The sequence below is a fragment of the Pinus tabuliformis genome, chromosome 2_1, assembly GCF_031772625.1.
Source record: "Pinus tabuliformis cultivar Carrire ecotype Pingquan chromosome 2_1, CPIR1, whole genome shotgun sequence".
Taxonomy (NCBI): Eukaryota; Viridiplantae; Streptophyta; class Pinopsida; order Pinales; family Pinaceae; genus Pinus; species Pinus tabuliformis.
This window is the reverse complement of record NC_142299.1, coordinates 120,170,064-120,189,874: the sequence shown is the minus strand read 5'-3', so window position 1 is coordinate 120,189,874 and position 19,811 is coordinate 120,170,064. Positions and strand designations below refer to the sequence as shown.

Genomic DNA, 19,811 nt, shown 5'->3' with positions numbered 1-19,811 from the left:
ACTACGAGATGCATAGGATTTTGTCGAGGCGCCCAGGAACGAGAAAAGGGAGCATAGACAGCCAAACAGATACCAAGCCTTGGTGGCTCAGGTTGGAGAATCCTCCGGTTTTCAGGGGGCCGTCCAACATCAAGTATGGGTAGATGCTATGGTGGAGGAATACAGTTCCATAATGTTAAATTTGGACAACTAGGTCCAAACTCCATGTTCTGATGCTCAGATTAAGAGGCTAATATTTTTGTTGGATTCCTCTTTCTGAGAGGTGTAAAATCCATATAAAAATAGTCTTAATCCGATGAGCAGAACTTATATTTTGAATTTATTATTCTTAATAAATTATATGTGCAAGGTCAGCCAGTTTTGTAATGTAGGCTCACATGCCCAACAGATGTGTCACACACCCTCATTGATGGATATATATATACAGGAAAAGTTGGAGAGAATTTGATCACAACACAACTCACATCTTCCTCTCTCATCCTAAAAGTACGAGCTACCTGGAGGACGAATTTCAGCCACACGTGGGAAGGACGAAGAGGATTTTTCTGCTGCTAGGGTTTCTGCTGCTAGGGTTTCGCAGAAGTTTGACCAGCGTTGACTTTGGTCAACGCTTGGTCCAAACAAGCTGAAAACTTGTGGGAGGTTCGATTTTTGAAGGCCGTACTACCTGGCACAAAAATCGAGGTCAAAGGGTTGACCGTTTTGCTGCTGCGTTGACTTTTAGCTTGCTGCCCTTGCGTTGACTTTTCAGGACAGCGTTGACTTTTGTAGAACTGACTTGGGTTGACTCATCTACTGGTTGGAGGGTTGTTGTGACACATGCTGGGCTGGCTGACCAAAGGAGACTTTGCTGGTTGAAGCATCCTGTTGACCGCCGAAACAAACACATACATTTTTCTTGTTTCTGATTTGTCTTCTGTAAGATCTGCTTATATGTTCTATCTGCATTTTGCTTATCTACTTGTATGATTGCTGTGAGAAAAGTGAAATTGCTCTTAGCATAGAACATCTACAAAACTTTACATGGTATCGGAGCTGAGGTGAAGACAAACTCTATCTATAGCAATCATCATCGAAGGAAATGGATTCCTCTAAGCTTGAATTCAGGGAGAATGACAAGCTGACTGGAAGTGATGACTTCCATGCCTAGAAGATGTTATTAGATCTCAAATTAGAAGATCATGATCTCCTAGATCATGTGACAGGGAAGATTCAAGAACCTCCATCAAATGCCTCTGCTGCTGTTAAACACAAGTATAAGAAGGGAGAAATCAGAGCAAAGCTGCTGATCAGGGAATCCATAAATAAGAGTCTGGTTGCCTACATATCTGAACTAGGCACATCCAAGGAGATGTATGACAAACTGATACTTATGTTCCGAGTAAACAATGTGAACCAAGTGCTATTCCTCAAGAACAAGTTGAAGAATATGAAGAAGGGCCGAGACGAGTCTATTCAAACTTTCTTTATGAAGTTGACCGAAACCAGGAACAATCTGCTAGCTATTGGGGAAACAATAGCTGATCGTGAGATGGTTCTCACCGCACTTGGAGGACTTCCATATGAATGGCAAGTATTCACAACTACCATTCTCAACAATAATACCACCCCTAACTTTGATGAGCTTCTGTCTAGATGTATGCAAGAAGAAACAAGGATGAAGGAATTTGATAATGAAAGAAATGCTGCCTATGTTGCTCATTCCCGAAAGAAGAACTCTGGTGGTTCCAAGGACAAAGGAAGGACTAAGACTCAAAAGAAGAAGGGTAAATGTTTCACCTGCCATAGGACTGGACACTATGCTAGAGAATGCCCCTTCCAGAAGAATTCTCCCGATAGTGACGACAACAACAACAACCGAAGGAATGGGAATCGAAGAAATGACAAATCCAAAGGAAAGAGGAAGGCTCACTTTGAAGGAAACCATCCACCTTCTAAAAGGACCAGAAATACCAGGTATGAGGAGTCTAATGTTGTTGATAAAAGAAATGAGTATATTCTAATATCTGCTCTCTCAGCTGCATCTCCGCCCGACACTATGGATGTCTGGCTAATCGATAGTGGTGCCTCAAGACACATCACCGGATTCAAGGAAGCACTTTCTGACATGGTTGAAAGGGATACTAATCTAGAAATTATCCTTGGGGATAATGCCACTTATCCTGTGAAAGGGACCGAGACTGTGACCCTCCACTTGTCTCAAGGACAAGTCCTCCATCTACAAGATGTACTCTATGTACCCAAATTGAAGAAGAACCTTGTGTCTGTATCTGCCATGGAAGACAAAGGATTCAATGTAACTTTCTCTGATGGAAAGGTACTCATGTGGAAGAAGAGCTTCAAGGAAGCTATCTCAATTGGTTTTAGAGTTGGTACACTCTACCAGGTTGGAGGGAGTCCGTTGGGAGCTATGACTTGTGATACTATCCGTCAAATCGAACTATGGCACCGAAGATTTGGACACCTTCATTACAAGGCTCTTCCCGAAGCAAGGAAGGTGGTGACAGGGATGCGTGATTTTGGAAATAATCATAAAGGTGTATGTAAGGGCTGTGCTGAAGGAAAACATACAAGGGGACCTTTCCCCTCAAGTGTCACAAAGACATCTGAGATATTGCAACTGGTCCATTCTGATCTTTCCGGTATGTTGCCTGTAACATCCCTGGGGGGATGTTCTTACTATATGACATTTACTGATGACTTCTCTCGCAAAACCTGGATATACTTCTTGAAGAAGAAGGATGAGGCTTTCATGTGGTTCCGTACCTTCAAAGCCTTGGTGGAAAATATGACCGGAAAGAAGATCAAGATTTTGAGGACTGACAATGGCACTGAATATGAGTCAAATGAGTTCAAAGACTTTTGCAGAGAAGCTGGCATTAAGAGGGAGACTACCACTGCATATACTCCTGAGCAGAATGGTGTTGCTGAACGCAAGAATAGGACTATTGTGGAAGCTGCCCGTGCCATGCTATGTGACCAGGGTCTTCCAAAGTTTCTGTGGGGAGAAGCTGCAAATACTGCTGTGTACATTCAAAACCGATGCCCTCATTCCGCTTTGGACTCCAAAACTCCCGAAGAGGTTTTCTCTGGTAAGAAACCTGATGTCTCACATTTTAGAATTTTTGGATGTCCTGTCTATTTTCATGTGCCGAAAGAAAAGAGAAGTAAGCTGGATGCTACTTGGAAGAAAGGAATGTTTGTGGGCTACAGTGAGACTTCTAAGGCATATAGAGTCTATGTACCTGGTCAAAGGGAAGTAGAGATAAGCCATGATGTCACTTTTGACGAAGATGCTTCCCTGAAGAAAGTAGTAGATCTTCCTAGATCTGAAGAAAACCATGAAGAAAGACCTGGAAATCTGGAAGAACCCCAGGATGAGACTATGCCTGATGTTGAAGGGCCAATGGACCCTATTGATCCTTCCCCTTCTCTAGGAAAGAGGCCATCATGGCTCAGGGACACCCTCGAAGATGCTGAGGGTCATGCTGCCCCAAGGGGAACATTCCGAGAAAGCAAGAAGCCGTGTAGATACCAAGGGTATCTAGCTGCCATGAGTACTATTATACAATCTGAACCTGGATCTTTTGAGGAAGCCATCAAGCATCAAGTCTGGAAGGATGCTATGCATGAAGAATATGAGGCTATTATGAAGAATGATGTCTGGGATGTGGTCCCGAGACCGAAGGACAAATCTGTTGTCACTGCTAAATGGCTCTACAAGATTAAACATGGATCTGATGGGAGTGCTGAAAAGTTTAAGGCAAGATTTGTTGCCCGTGGCTTCTCTCAAAAGGAAGGAATTGACTATGACGATATATTTGCACCTGTGGCTCGATATACCACCATCCGATCCATCATAGCCCTTGCTGCTACGCAAGGATGGAGTCTTCATCAGATGGATGTCAAGACCGCTTTTCTGCATGGTGCAATAAAGGAAGAGGTGTATGTAGAACAACCTCTGGGATTTGAAGTTCAAGATCGAGACACTTATGTCTGCAGGTTGAAGAAAGCCCTCTATGGGTTAAAGCAAGCACCCAGAGCTTGGTATGAGAGGATGGATAGTTACTTGATGAAGCTGGGCTTCACTCGAAGCAATGCTGATCCAAACCTTTACTTTAAGGTTGAGGAAGGAAAGCCTCTCATTCTAGTGCTGTATGTGGACGACCTCTTCCTGACAGGTGATGACCCTCTCATTCATCAATGTAAGAGGGAGCTTGCTGCTGAGTTCGAGATGAAAGACCTAGGACTGATGCACTATTTCCTAGGCCTGGAGGTCTGGCAGAGACCTGGAGAGATTTTCCTTTCTCAAGGAAAGTATATTGTGAAGCTTCTGGAAAGATTTGGGATGGTGGACTGTAAGTCCGTGTCGACACCAATGGAACTCAACTTTAAAAAGTTGAGTGGCAGCGCTGCAGGGCTTATCTTGGCCAATCCTACTGAGTATCGTCAACTCATAGGAGCTTTGATGTTCTTAGTGAACACCCGTCCGGACATATGTTTTGCAGTGAATACTTTGAGTCAACAGATGGTTGAGCCTCATCATTTTCACTGGGTTGGTGCCAAGAATCTTTTGAGATATCTTCGGGGCACGATAAACCATGGGCTGAGATACACTGCCGGGAGTGTGATACTCCGGGGATATACTGATGCCGATTGGGCTGGCAGTGTGGTGGATCGTAAGAGCACATCTGGATGCTGTTTCAATCTTGGTTCTGCTTCGATCTCATGGATGAGCAGGAAGCAGAAGTCGGTGGCTTTGAGCACCGCGGAGGCCGAATACATTGCTGCTAGTATGGCCTGTTGTGAAGCAGTTTGGTTGAGGAAGCTCTATAGTGAGCTGTTCCAACATGTGCTAGATACCACTGTAATACTCTGTGATAATCAGAGTGGGATTCGTATGACTGAGAATCCTGTGTTCCACGACCGATCCAAGCATATTGATATCAGGTACCACTTTATCCGGGATATGGTACAGCGAGGCGCCGTAAGGCTCGATCATATAGGAACTGATGAGCAGGTCGCAGATATTCTCACTAAGCCCCTGGGGAAGGTCAAGTTCCTAACCTTCCGTGAGAGTCTTGGTGTCGTGGAAAGACCCTATGATGTGGGTCTTGTTGGACGATGAGCTCTGGGAGCTCTGGGGGGCTTTGGGGATAGCTTCTCGGAGCTATAAGCACTCATAATGCTTCTGCCCCACCCTTGTGATTATTGAGCTGGTTCGCCACTCATTTAATCTGTGCCCCGTATGCATCCTACCCATTGAGTTCAGGGCTCATGGGAAGTACCTCTCATTTGGCCAATGAGGTGTGGAAAAGCTAGAGACTATTAGCAAAGACTGATGGACGCATCAGAGATTGCCGTACTCTCTATCTAGGATGGCATGGTCCAACCACTTGATCTGGGATCAAGATTTGTGAGGTCTGGGACCTCTGGACTGATTATGTCAGTCGGGGAATGATGTCTTTATGACTGACCCACTTCTGTTCTGAAATAAAGAAGCCAGCAAAGCAAGTTTCGGCGGGATGACTCACGATGTTAATTGCACTAATAGATGGAGTTCTCCCTAGTTGAGAGGGAGTGTTAAATTTGGACAACTAGGTCCAAACTCCATGTTCTGATGCTCAGATTAAGAGGCTAATATTTTTGTTGGATTCCTCTTTCTGAGAGGTGTAAAATCCATATAAAAATAGTCTTAATCCGATGAGCAGAACTTATATTTTGAATTTATTATTCTTAATAAATTATATGTGCAAGGTCAGCCAGTTTTGTAATGTAGGCTCACATGCCCAACAGATGTGTCACACACCCTCATTGATGGATATATATATACAGGAAAAGTTGGAGAGAATTTGATCACAACACAACTCACATCTTCCTCTCTCATCCTAAAAGTACGAGCTACCTGGAGGACGAATTTCAGCCACACGTGGGAAGGACGAAGAGGATTTTTCTGCTGCTAGGGTTTCGCAGAAGTTTGACCAGCGTTGACTTTGGTCAACGCTTGGTCCAAACAAGCTGAAAACTTGTGGGAGGTTCGATTTTTGAAGGCCGTACTACCTGGCACAAAAATCGAGGTCAAAGGGTTGACCGTTTTGCTACTGCGTTGACTTTTAGCTTGCTGCCCCTGCGTTGACTTTTCAGGACAACGTTGACTTTTGTAGAACTGACTTGGGTTGACTCATCTACTGGTTGGAGGGTTGTTGTGACACATGCTGGGCTGGCTGACCAAAGGAGACTTTGTTGGTTGAAGCATCCTGTTGACCGCCGAAACAAACACATACATTTTTCTTGTTTCTGATTTGTCTTCTGTAAGATCTGCTTATATGTTCTATCTGCATTTTGCTTATCTACTTGTATGATTGCTGTGAGAAAAGTGAAATTGCTCTTAGCATAGAACATCTACAAAACTTTACACATAATGATCAATGATGCATGGGAAGTGGTATTTAAGCCTCAGGACAGGTCAGTTGTAGAGTCGAGATGGCTCTACAAAGTTAAATACGCTGCAAATGGTAGTGTAGAAAAATACAAAGCCAGGTTTGTGGCTAAGGGGTTTGCTCAGAAGGAAGGGATAAACTACAAAGAAACCTTCACCCCAGTAGCCAGGTATACTTCTATTAGATCCGTGATATCCCTTGCAGCTTAGATGGGGTGGGAGATTCACTAGATGGATGTCAAGACGACGTTCTTGAATGGGGTGATAGAAGAAGAAGTATACATTGAACAACCAGAGGGTTTTGAGACACATGAGAAGAAATCTCATGTATGCAGATTGAAGAAAGCTCTGTATGGGCTTAAACAGGCACCTAGAGCATGGTACGGTTGAATTGATGGCTACTTGCAGAAGATGGGATTTTTCAAGAGTGACGCAGATCCTAACCTTTACTATTTGGTTATAGAGAATGAGCCTCTAATCTTGGTTTTATATGTGGATGATTTCTTTCTGATAGGATCATCCAGGCTCATCAAAGATTGCAAGAAGAACCTAGCCACAAAATTTGACATGAAGGATTTGGGACGGATGCATTATTTTTTGGGGTTGGAAGTTTGGTAGCAAAAGGGTGAAATTTTCCTTGGGCAAGGGATATACGCTACAAAGATTTTGAAAATGTTCAGAATTCAGGACTGTAGACATATGGCTACTCCAATGATCACCAACTAGAAGAAGATTGATGCATCCGAAGATAAAGAAGTCGATCCCACCTTGTATAGGGAGCTCATAGGGTCCCTGATGTATCTGGTCAATACCAGGCCAGACATTTGTTACGCTGTCAACACCCTCAGTCAGTTCATGGTAGAACCAAAGAGGGCGCACTGGGCAACAACCAATCATGTTCTCAGATATATATGAGGAACAGTCGAGCATGGACTAATGTACACCCAAGGCAATGACATCAGGTTGAGTGGGTTCACTGACGCAAATTGGGTTGGAAGTTCAGTAGATCGAAAAAGTACCACTGGGTATTGTTTCAACATTGGATCAGGAATGACCTCCTGGTGTAGTAGGAAACAAAAATCCGTGGCTCTGAGCTCAGCTGAAGCTGAATATATGGCAGCTAGCACAGCTTCGTGCGAAGCCATATGGCTTAGGAAATTGCTTGTGAATCTATTTAGGAGAAAGATGGAAGCGACCAATATTTTGTGTGATAATCAGAGTTGCATCAAGCTCTCTGAGAATCCAATCTTTCATGATCGGTCGAAGCACATTGATATCAGGTGTCACTTTATCAGAGATTGTGTCCAACGAGGGGCAGTACAGTTGAGGTACACCCCAACAAGAGAACAGGTGGCAGACATTCTCACCAAGGCCCTAGGAAGAACAAAGTTTGTTTACTTCAGGGAGAAGATGGGGATGGTGAAGAATCTGTTTCAGTAGTAGAAGCGAATAGTATAAGGAGTTGCAATGCAACAGTTAATAGTGCTATGGACAACATGATGCAACATATTCAGAGGGAGTTGCGGTATAGATGTAGTAGTGACAATTACAGTGTCATGGGCAATAGTACAGGTTGCAACAATGCAGTGGATGAGGGGTAGTTGGCCGAGCATCAACAATGCAGAGGACCGATGCTGTGGATCAGTGTGATGCTTCTGTTGGGAAGTATTGTTAGAGCACTTTCCTCACTAAGAGGGAATGCTGATTTTGGGTAGCATCGGATGTGCTCTAGCTCCAAAATTTTGTGGAGGGGCTAGAACACATAAGATCTCCAAGACCTAGAAATCGTTTGGAGAAATTCCAACCAGATGAGGAGTTCTTAAAATAATTAATATTTTTAATGGGTTCCTAAGTCTAAACTTAGGAAAATAAAAATATTAATGGGTATCAATAAAGATATGGGTGAGAAGCTTCTAAGAGACGAGGATCAAGTCTGTTTTAATCTTAGCCGTTGATTAGAGACTCAGTCTTGGCCGTTGATTCATCAACAGGAAAAGTATAGGATAAGACTTGAGAGTCATTTGGAGATACACCGGGAAAATACTCATTAACTTGAGGGAAATCGATTCTCAAGGAGAAGGAGTTCGATTTCAAAGGGAGAGTTGCAAGGGTGAAGGAAGAGGGGGGCATCAGTAGTAGTCAGTGACTGAGGAGGAGGTGGCGCATGGCATTCGAGAGACAACGTAGAGGGAAGAGTAGGGAGATAGCACCATTTGAGACGCAGTCCTCACACACGCTGATGCCGAGTGACGCAGAAGTGACACAGAGGTGGGTGAAGGGTCTCTAGGGTGTCAGAACTTCTCCAGGAGGAGGAGAAACTTTGTCTCAGGTGTTTTCTCTTAGAAGTGTCTTAGTTTTTTTGTGGAATCATTCCTTGTAAAGCGATTGTTGTTGAAGATTAATAAAACCCTCATCTGCTGCACTGGTTTTTCCACATTGGGTTTTTCCGGTGACAATTGTCCAAAAACAACTGTGTTGATGTGATTGATTCTTGTGTTTGTATATCATTGGTATTTTCTCTATGTAATTATGTGAGATAACTGTAGTAAAATTTATTTTAATGTTTACTGAAGAGTTTTGTAAATAACTTATTGTAAGAAATAAGTAGGTGAAATAAATTAGTTACTGCAATAGATTTTCGTATTAGAAATTTTCACAGTGAGTAATTCCACTTAACCAATTGGGCAACAAATTTCTAGGCCTCCCAAATGCTTTTGTTGATGAAGGACCCAACAATTTGGAACACACATGAGATGAGATTAAACCACACAATCCAAAATAACCATGCCTATTTAGGGGATTAAAGCATTTTCTGGTCAAAATATTGAGGTGAGAGAGCACTTTTGATGGTTCTTTGGGATGTTTGTATTATGCCCAAGGAGGAGAGTGGGTGGGCCTTACTGATATTTCTTCACAAGGAAGTATTGTCATTCCGAAATGGGTGGCAAGATGCTTAGAGGGTCCCGACAAGTCCTTCTTGACCAGTGAATTTGATAAGATCAAGTCGAAAATCCATTTAAGGGTCATTATAAGCAGTTGAAAGTGAATTTTAGCCTAAGTTACCAAACTTTGTTTGAAAATCTATGTAGCATGGATGGAGTCGAGTGACTCGACAAATAAACAAAAATAAAAAAATTTAAATGGCCAAGTCATACTCGATTGATGAGTTAGACCAAGTCAGACTTCAATCGATGAGTCAGACCGAGGTAGACTAGCAAGTCAGATTCGATCGATGAGTTAGACCAAGTCCTGACTTGTTTGGGGACTCGAGCCAAGTGATAACTAAAATTTTGAGTAGATTTGGTCAAGTTTGGTAAATAAGCTTTTATTAGTTTACGTTCTTTGAGATGTTGACTCTTGTTATGCTCCAGATCAGTTGCAACGTACCCTACATTTTTTTGCCAGAGTCAACACCATTATAAGCCGAAATGTGTGCAATTTTTGCCTTGTAAGGCCATATGGTATGATATGTAAAACTGTTGGTTATGAGGTATCCTAGATCCCCATGCGAATTGGTCATGCCTAGTCCTTTTAGTCCCCATTTTCGTTGCCTTTGGGTCTATGTTACTTATGTACTGACCACCCCCCAGTGGGTGGTAACTTCCTACATTGATGGGCATTTAATGTCCTGGGTAGGCTTTGGAGGTCTTAAAGGTGGATCTACTTGGACACATGATTTAGGGAGCCCTTAGTTACTCACTTATGATTATTTCCATGTAAAGGTGATTGCACCATGTAAGGGTGGAAACACCCATGTCTAGCACACCTACTTTATTCCCCACACAGACCATTTTATTTATATATGCATGCCTTTGGCCATGATTCATATTTCCCATTATACTACATGGTAGTGTCATAATTCACAATTGCATTTTTTGCTTTTTGAGGCACATATCATGTTCTCCAAGATAGGAAAAGAGGTCCATTATACATTCCTATGCAAGCCATCTCCAAGTCAAAGCATCCAAAATGCCTTCTTCAAAGTGCCTTCTCAAGACTCGCCAACTTCTCTTATGATATTCGTGGGGGTCAAAAGAGTGACATGGAAATTCATTTAAGTGATGTGGAGATGCAAATATGTGAATGACGTGTCAAGCCTAAATGACCATAATCAAATATTAAATTGTAGAAACAAGGCTTAACTCATCAAAACAAGTAAGATAATGCCCTAATCGCGGAGTAATCCATCTTCGAGTTGGTGTTGGAGGTCAAAAGGTCAAATCAAGTGAACATTGAACCTAATGAAGGGAATGTTGGACCTTCTCCTCACTTGGAAAGCATCTAAAAATTATTTCAAGTCATTTCAATCCAATTTCAAGGGAAATGTTACCCACTCAATCATGAGTTGCACGAAATGTGGAAATATTTTGAAGTTTTGAAACGGGTATGACTTGAAATGTGAACCCCCCAAAATGGAAACATATGGCGAAACATCTTATATATATAAATAAATAATAATAATTTTTTTGACAAATAAGTTAATAACACATTGTCTTGCAAGAAAAAAAGAATACATAAATGACATTTTAGAAGGAAAAACAAGTATATATTAACTCTCATAGATGCCTATGTGATGCAAAATCCAAAATTAGCCTTTATAGATGAGTCTATACATCCAAGATTCCAAAATCAACCTTTATACATGAGGCTATATGTGCTAAAAATGAAATAAAACATGAGCTAAAGATAATTACAATTACATATCATAATAATCCTCATTTTCATCAATAAAATAGAACATGATGCTTGTTCAACATAACTAGAGTGTGATGGAAGAGGATGCATCATGCAACTCTACATCTAGTTGCATCATCATCAATATAAAGAGCAACAACAATGAGCTCCAAGTTTGGGCATTCTGCTTCCACATCCCAATCTTCATGAGGTCCACTTGTATATTCTACACCCCTATGAGATACAAAGCATAGGTTTGAATGCATATACATGACTTGCAACCTTTTGCAATCCCAACTTGTTGTGTTTCACAGAATGATTGAAACTATAGGGGCCTCCAACTTTGTTTTGCTGATGAAGAGTTTGTCACTTGTGAGAGAATACTAGTGGCAAGGCTTTGCAAATAAACACCATTTTCGCCATGACAAGTCCACCATTTAGCCAGGTTCCCGGTCCTTCTCTCATCCAAAGCTGATATGTTTGCAAAATCCTCTAATCCAACAACAAAATAGGCAAATTTCTCTCTTACATCGGTTTGTAAAGAAGTTGGAAATTGTTAGTTTATGTAGCTCGGACATGTGTTCTAGTCTCAAGTGGTGTTAATGAGGCAAAGCTCGGACATGTGTTCTAGTCTCAAGTGGTGTTAATGAGGCAAAGCGCACAAGTGGAATAATTATCTCCAAGCCTAGTTTATTTTTCTAAGTAAAAAATGTCTTCATTTGATTCTTGACCAATTTTTAATTATTTTCCCAAGTCTAACTCAGGGAAAATGGTTAATTAATTGATACTAATTGAGACACGTTGATTTCTCTCTAGTAAAGTAACTTGATGGAGTCAAGATGATCTTAGCCATTGATTATGATTAGTCATTGATTGCTCAACGAGTGATTATAAGAAGTAGTTGATGGGCATCTTGGAGACACAATTCAATTGAGCAAGGTCGCAGTGATAGCGTGGGACACCAACAAAGGGATTCAACAGTGATTGAAGATTAATTAATTTGCTGAAGAGATTTCTTCATAGTGATCTCCAACTTCTCAGTGATAAACGAAGGTTGCATTATTTTGCAGTAGGTGTTGAGGTAATTAATTACCTATCATTTAATTGTCAACCTGGGGGTTTCGTAAAACTTGCGAAGCATGCGTGCACTATATATGCTAGAAATTAACTTCCAATTTAGATCAACCTAACTATGAAACCAAATAACGACAAACCAAATTCACCTATTCTAATTCAACAATCAATTCAAAAGAAATTATAGTACGCTGTGCGGAATTGAAATCTTAATCTACCACACTTGCAGGAACTGAAATCTTGATCTACCACACTTGCAAGAATTGAAAAGAACACCACTCTTTCAGAAATGAAATTGCATGAAATGAAATCTACTCTAAGGGATCATGTGTACATTATCAAATCAGGATCCTATGAAATGAATGATCAAAACCACATGATATGAAATGAAAGAAAAAACAATCATTCTTAACCACTAGATATGAAAGAAAATAAAAGCAATCACTCTTAACCTCTCACACAGGAAAAGACATGAAAGAAATAAATCTTAATCTATGAAAAACAATAAATCTTATACATTATAGATGGCCAATCCAAAAGCACGAGGGATGGAAAGTTGAGAGGCTTCAAATACAAGCATAACCAAATCAAAGTGAACATCACTCATGAGCATGGTGCCAAATCCAAATTCTATATTCAAAACAAGAGCATTTCCCCAACTTTACACATGCCTTTGGAAGGAGAAGGCTCTCCTATTTATACAAAAACATAAGAAGCTACCTCATTAATGGAGGTCCATTATTCTCTCCCTAGATCCCTAGAAAATCTCATATAGTTACAACTTAAATAGGTAATGATGAGACACATATCCTCTTTGACCTTTATCCAAATCTTCTTCCATATCTTGAAGGAAATTCGAATTTGAGCATTGGAGGCCACATAAGGGTGCCTTGGAAGCTTCCAAATGACCTACACATGTCATGAAACTCAAGCCACTTTTAAGTATTAGCAAGTATATGCCATTTTTCTAAGTTTTAACCATTTAATTCACTTATAATACTAGAAATCATTAACTTTTGGAAAACACAAATGGAACCCATATAATTATGAAAATGGAGGCTAATGAAAGATTATATGGCTATGGAGTTGTGACATGTGAGTGAAATGGTGGCGATAAAGGTGAAATTGGATGATATTTTGAATACATTTTGGAGACTCTACAGTAGGTTGAATTTCTCCAATGGTGTGAATTACCCAAAAGAAGGTCGATTTACCAGAGAGGACAAATTTTCTGGAGAGGTCGATTTGCAGGACAAAAGGTGAGTTTGCTACTGAAGATCGATTTTCCAATGGAGGCCGAAATGATTTTCGAGGAGGTGCCAGTTGCCAGTGGAGGCCAAGTTTTCTCTAGGTCACACGTGTGGGCCGAATTGAGGTCGTTTAGGAGGGCTGATTTGATTATGAGAGGCCGATTTGCTTCTAGGAGATTGAATTAGCTTACAAAAGTGAAGAAAACAATTTGCCGATGCTTTACTAGTTTACGACAAACAATTTATGTAATTTTCAATTACAGATTTGTTGAAGAATAGTAAAATCCTCATTTGTAGAACTAGTTTTCCCCATATTGGGGTTTTTCCAGGGACAATTTGGCCAAAAATCTTGTTGTCTATTTTATGTGTGTGATTTTCTCAATTCCTGGGGTTTATTAATTGGTGAAGTTTGTGGTTGTGTTTTTGTTTAGTATTTGTAGTAAATTGATTTCCTGGGACAAATAATCTGTAAAAGATAGGTGAATAATTACCAGATTAGTTGCAATAGAATCTTCACCCCATTGGCCACCTCCTTGTCCTTATGTGGGGCATTCCCCTTCCCATTGCTTTGAGCAATGAAATCATCGTCATAAAATTTTGGATTTAGAGCATGTGCCAAAGTGTGTAATTGAGTGTAAAAACCATTCCACCCAGTAAGAATGATAGACCTCACATGCTCTACAAAATCAAAATTAACAAAAGGAAGAGTGGGAGCCTCCTATGTAATAATTTGCATGATTTTGTTAACCATGGTATCTATGTCATCATAAGTCTCTTCCAAGAAAGGTTTGTGTTGAAATTTCTAGGTCTAACCCGTTAGAAATTTTCCTGCACTATCTGGTTTATTTCACCTACTTGTTTAATTACTGAACAAGTTATTTAACCATATAAATACTGAAATAAACACAAATGCAGTCTCAACCATCTACAGATCATCAACTGAAAGAAATAGAGAAACACACAAGGGACACGATTATTTTTGGACAATCGTCCTCGGAAAAACCCAACTTGGGAAAATCGGTGTAGCAGTTCTGAGGGTTTTATTATTAAGCAACTTTTCTGAAGTACAACTGGGTGCCAAACTGGCTCACCTGACAGAGAAATCAATCTGGTAGTAATACCTCTCTTCAGCAGCAGATATTCAGCAAGTCTGCTCCACGAAACTCTCTCCAACGCCTCTCTAAGGCTCTGCGTCAACCCGCCTTGCCTCTACGTTAGCCTAGAATCCTCTGTGTCAGCATACAGAAACTCTACGCTAGCTCTCTGGCCCTCTGCGTCACTTACACAGGCCCTTGGCCCGCTATGCAGTCACTTTGGCCCTCTGTGTGGCTCCTGCTAGCTTTGCGTAGCCTTCTCTGCATCTGCACTGGTCTTCCGGCACTATCTCTGCCTCTCTGCTATGCATTCATTGCCCCTCGCTGCAACTCTGATTACTGGTTCGATTTCTCTCAGCAAACCCCGCTCCAGAAAATCAAACTCACTGATCAATCTTGGTGTATCTCCAACTGACCCTCGAGCCTCCTCTTATACTTTTTCTGTTGAGTCTTCAACGACCGAGGTTACATCTCTAATCAACGGCTAAGATTAGATTTGGCTTGATCCATGTCATTTAGAACCTTCTAGCCCAATTTTATATTAATACCCATTAATATTTTTATTTTCCTAAGTTTAGACTTAAGAACCCATTAAAAATATTAATTATTTTAATATCTCTCTCATCGGGTAGAATTTCCCAAAACCATTTTTGGGTCTTGGAGATCTCATGTGCTTTAGCCTCTCCACCAATTTTCATGGCTAGAGCACATTCGATGCTACGCCAAATCAACACTCCCTCTTAGTGAGGAATGTGCTCTAGTAATGCTCGACCACTGAATATCACTCTGATCATTCGACACTGGTACCTGTGTTGACGTTTGGCCTTGCTGCCCAACATCATCTGCACTGCTACATCCTGTACTACTGCCCATGGCTCTGCTACTGCCACTGCTACATATGTACGACAGCTCCCTCTGCATCCGTGTTGTTGTTGGTCCTTCATCCCAACACTGCATCTGCACTGCAACACCCTCTCCTCATGCTGCATCGTGCTGCCTATAGCACTACCACTACTACTGTTGCACTGCAACTCAGTTGCAGAGACGATGGTAACTGATCTACCCAACTACTGACATCCTTGTCAGGCTAGAAAACCTCCTGACGCTGAAGCTCTCTCTGCTGCTATCCTTTTCTCCCTCTATTGCCTCTGTGCTGCTGCAACAACTCTGTGCCTCTCGCACCGCTACAAGCACCTCTGTGCCTTCCTGCATTGCTGCAACCTCCTTTGTGCTTCTCGCACTGCTGCAACCCCCACTGCGTTGCTATAGATCCCTACACTCTAGCACTCTCTGCCGCTTCATCTGCATCCGCTTCTACCGACATTTGCCATCTTGCTACTGTCTCTTGGGGCTCTCGTAGTTGGATATGATTTAAGAGTTTGGGTACCTCAAGGATCCTGCCCCTTCTGTATTTCTCCTGACTACAGCTCGATGTCACCCCACCTCTTCTCTAGAGGTACATGAGCACTCATGGCACAATCGTAATCATCCTCTACCTCCTTCTCTGCCTTAGCTGACACTGCCTTGGAGTCAGAAGCCTCTCCCTTATTCTTCTTTCTCGGATACTGGGTTGCATAATGGCCCAACTCCCCACAGTTGAAGCATTTTATCTTGGAGATGTCCTTCTTCTTCCTCTTCCCTTGCTGCCCCGCAGATGCCAGAGCCGCATCCTTTGATTCGACCTCCTTTGCTGCTACTTCCCGCCTTGGTCAGTTGTCTGATCTCTTTTTGACGAAGAGTTGCCCACAACTCTTCCCATCTTGGAAGATTCGCTCTGCCAAAAATGCTTTGGACAAATGTCTCCCACTCCTCGGAGACTGCGTTCAGGGCGGTCCTCACCATTAACTCCTGATCCTACATGGCCCCTATGGAAGTAAGTTGGTCCCGAATCTTTTGCAACCTACTGAGGAAGTGATCTATCTACTCCCCCTTTTGCATTTGATACAACCACAACTGATTCTCCACTAGCATCTTCGTCTGATGGAAGTGTCTTGATATAATCTCGTGAAGGTATCCCACATCTCCTTTGCTGTATTCTTCTTGGCAATATGCTGAACTACATGATCCTTGACCCCATCAAGGATTATGCACTTTGTCTTGGCCATTGCATCCTCATACCTTTCGTTTTCAACTGGGTCGACTAGGATTGCCATAGTTCTCAAGGCGAAGGCCTTGATGCGATGTCTATCCAGAACAGATAGGATCCTGGCCTTCCAGATGACAAAGTTGGATGCTCCGTCCAACCTGTCCTGATCCCTCAATCCGTTCATTGCCATCTTTGCTCTTTTTTTCCAACTCCCTCTGAGTCTCTACTTCCCTCCTGGAAGTTCTTCTGCCAATTGACGAACCGCTCCTCTCCGATCCCTTTGCTACTACAATAATGATTTGGATTTCTTGGCTAGAATCTGCCTAGGTAGAGACTCCCTCTACCTTGGTTCTGTCCCGTTAGGTACTATTCTGTTTCGACAGCAACAACACCCCACCAGCTTCACAATCCACAATCTGCCCACAGCTTCCTATGCCCCAACAACTGAAGAAACAGAGCCTCTTGGCTCTGCACAATCTTGACAGTGGTTGAATCGCTCTTCTGGCCAACTGCGACACTCCTACCTGGCTGAGCAGGGTGACATGGCTCTTTGTGAGCCCCTCACTGCTTCTGCGTTGACCCTTTCTCTGGCTCAGAATGATGACGCAGGCCTTTTGCGTCACTCCTCTATTGCTTTCTGCTTAGGAACAACTTTGTCTCTCGGGACAACTGTTTTTGTTGCAAATTCTCTGATTCAGCTGGTTCCTTCAGCTCACTTGTGATCTGCAATGCTATGATACCATGTTGAAATTTCTAAGTCTAACCCGTTAGAAATTTTCCTGCACCATTTGGTTTATTTCACCTACTTGTTTAATTACTGAACAAGTTATTTAACCATATAAATACTGAAATAAACACAAATGCAGTCTCAACCATCTACAAATCATCAACCGAAAGAAATAGACAAACACACAAGGGACATCGTTATTTTTGAACAATCGTCCCCAGAAAAACCCAACTTGGGAAAACCAGGGCAACAATTCTGAGGGTTTTATTTTCAAGCAACTTTTCTTGAGTACAACTGGGTGCCAAATTGGCTCACCTGACAGAGAAATCAATCTTGCAGTTATACGTCTCTTTGGAAGTAGATATTCGGCAAGTCTGCTCCACGAAACTCTCTCCAACACCTCTTTGAGGATTTGCGTTAGCCTTCCTGGCCTTTGTGTCAGCCTAGAACCCTCTGCGTCAGCCTATAGAAGCTCTGCGCTGGATCTATGGCCCTCTGCCTCACTCACGCAAGCCCTCTGGCCCTCTGCGCAGTCATTTTGGTCCTCTGCATGGCTCTTGCTGGCTCTACGTAGCCTTTTCTGCCTCTGCGCTGGTCTTCCGGCACTATCTCTGCCTCTCTGCTATGCACTCACTACCCCTCACTGCAACTTTGATCACTAGTTCGATTTCTCTTAGCAAACTCCACTCCAAAAAATTGAACTAACTGATCAATCTTGGTGTATCTCCAGCTGACCCTCAAGCCACCTCTTATACTTTTTCTGTTGAGTCTTCAACGGTCGAGATTACATCTTTAATCAACGGCTAAGATTAGATTTGGCTTGATCCATGTCATTTAGAACCTTCTAGCCCAATTTTATTTTAATACCCATTAATATTTTTATTTTCCTAAGTTTAGACTTAGGAACCCATTAAAAATACTAATTATTTTAATATCTCTCTCATCGGGTAGAATTTCCCCAAACCATTTTTGGGTCTTGGAGATCTCATGTGCTTTAGCCTCTCCACCAATTTTCATGGTTAGAGCACATCTGATGCTACCCCAAATTAACAGTTTGTCTGTGTTTGCTTCGTGTAAAAGATCAAATGATGGTAAAACATGAACAATAAATCAATCTTGCTCTACCAATCTTCATCAATCAATACCATCCTCACCATACTTCTCTTTGAATTTGCATGTCTCTACTCATTGCAAGTTGCACCCACTATCATACTCATTAATGCAATTTTGACTTCAACAAGGCAACACAGCATGATGGATTTTGAGGTATATATTGTCTCAACAACTTTGAGCAACTTCATTTTGGAGTATTATAAATATTTTGCTTGAGAATGGTGGTGGTTGGTGATGAATTTTATAGTCTCCCTAGCCTACCCTACGACCTTAACCCATTCTATTTTAGCCTCTTATCTCATCTAAAATCATTTAGATAACAATACAAAGAGTCCAAAATATATGATTGTATCTACTCTCAACAATCAAGTATGCAACTTTGTAAACAACTGTATTATTTGTGATAACTTGCACCACATTTTTTGGCCCTACTTGTTCAATGGCAATAATTAAATTTCCAGCAATGAAATTACTATCCTTTACCGCACTTAAATAATCTTATGCTTTTATGAACATGGCTCCTTTTGGTGATGATGTAATGACATTAATCAATGGCCTACACCTTGTGTTAGTCCAACCATATGAGATAATGGAAACCCCTGTGCTACCCCATGGGCTACAGATTGGTCTTAAATGTCCTCAAGATGTTGCCTCTATTTATTGGGCAAAATTGCTCTGAGTTTTTCATTGGCCCCTTAAAACCTTGAGGGGCCTTTGTTAATTGCTCTCACCAAATTTTGCTAATCTAGGGACCAAACTCCATTAAAAGGGAGATCACAAGCAAAGATGGCCCTTACCACTCTTGACTCAGCTTCTTCTCTCCCTTGACTGTTAAGAATTTTCAACAATCTGCTATCTTTAGCTAGATTTGATGGCTTGAGTATCTCTTCTTCTACTGCTAGCGCCCTCCTCTTTCTTTCCTCTTGACCAATCGTTGGCTCATTGCTAGCACCCAAGCGAGGATTGCTAGTGCCACCCATATCGATTCTGCTTTTTTGATCCTTCAACCTTTGAACATCATCTTGCTTTCTCTTAAATGCAACCATTGGATTTCTAGTATGTGCACAAACTTCATGCAAAATGCGAGCCTTGACTCTTGTGTAAGTGCTTCATAAAATGCCTTCACTTGTAGCATATTTGAAGGTTAACAAGTATTCTTTAAGGTTTCATTGGAGTTGTTTTGAAGGTGCCACCCCCTTTGGAGGATTTTATCACCGCTCTTATGAGGGCTTCAAGTATTGCAAAGCTAATTTTTGTAATGACTTCGTCTCCAAACCTTTTGTGGATGACAAGTCAATCTTTCTTGTAGTTTCTTAACTATTTTTAGGGAGCAAAAGGATGAGAGATGTTGAGA

At 41.6% G+C, this 19,811-nt stretch overlaps 1 protein-coding gene and 1 pseudogene across 5 annotated transcripts in view; one reads left to right on the top strand and one right to left on the bottom strand.

Moving 5' to 3' along the window:
- Positions 1-19,503, bottom strand: part of LOC149199064 (protein HLB1-like) — a 119,803-nt pseudogene extending 100,300 nt beyond the window's left edge.
- Positions 1-19,811, top strand: part of LOC149199062 (putative phosphopantothenoylcysteine decarboxylase) — a 229,101-nt gene that overhangs the window by 4,403 nt on the left and 204,887 nt on the right. The gene's annotated exons all lie outside the window — the stretch shown is intronic.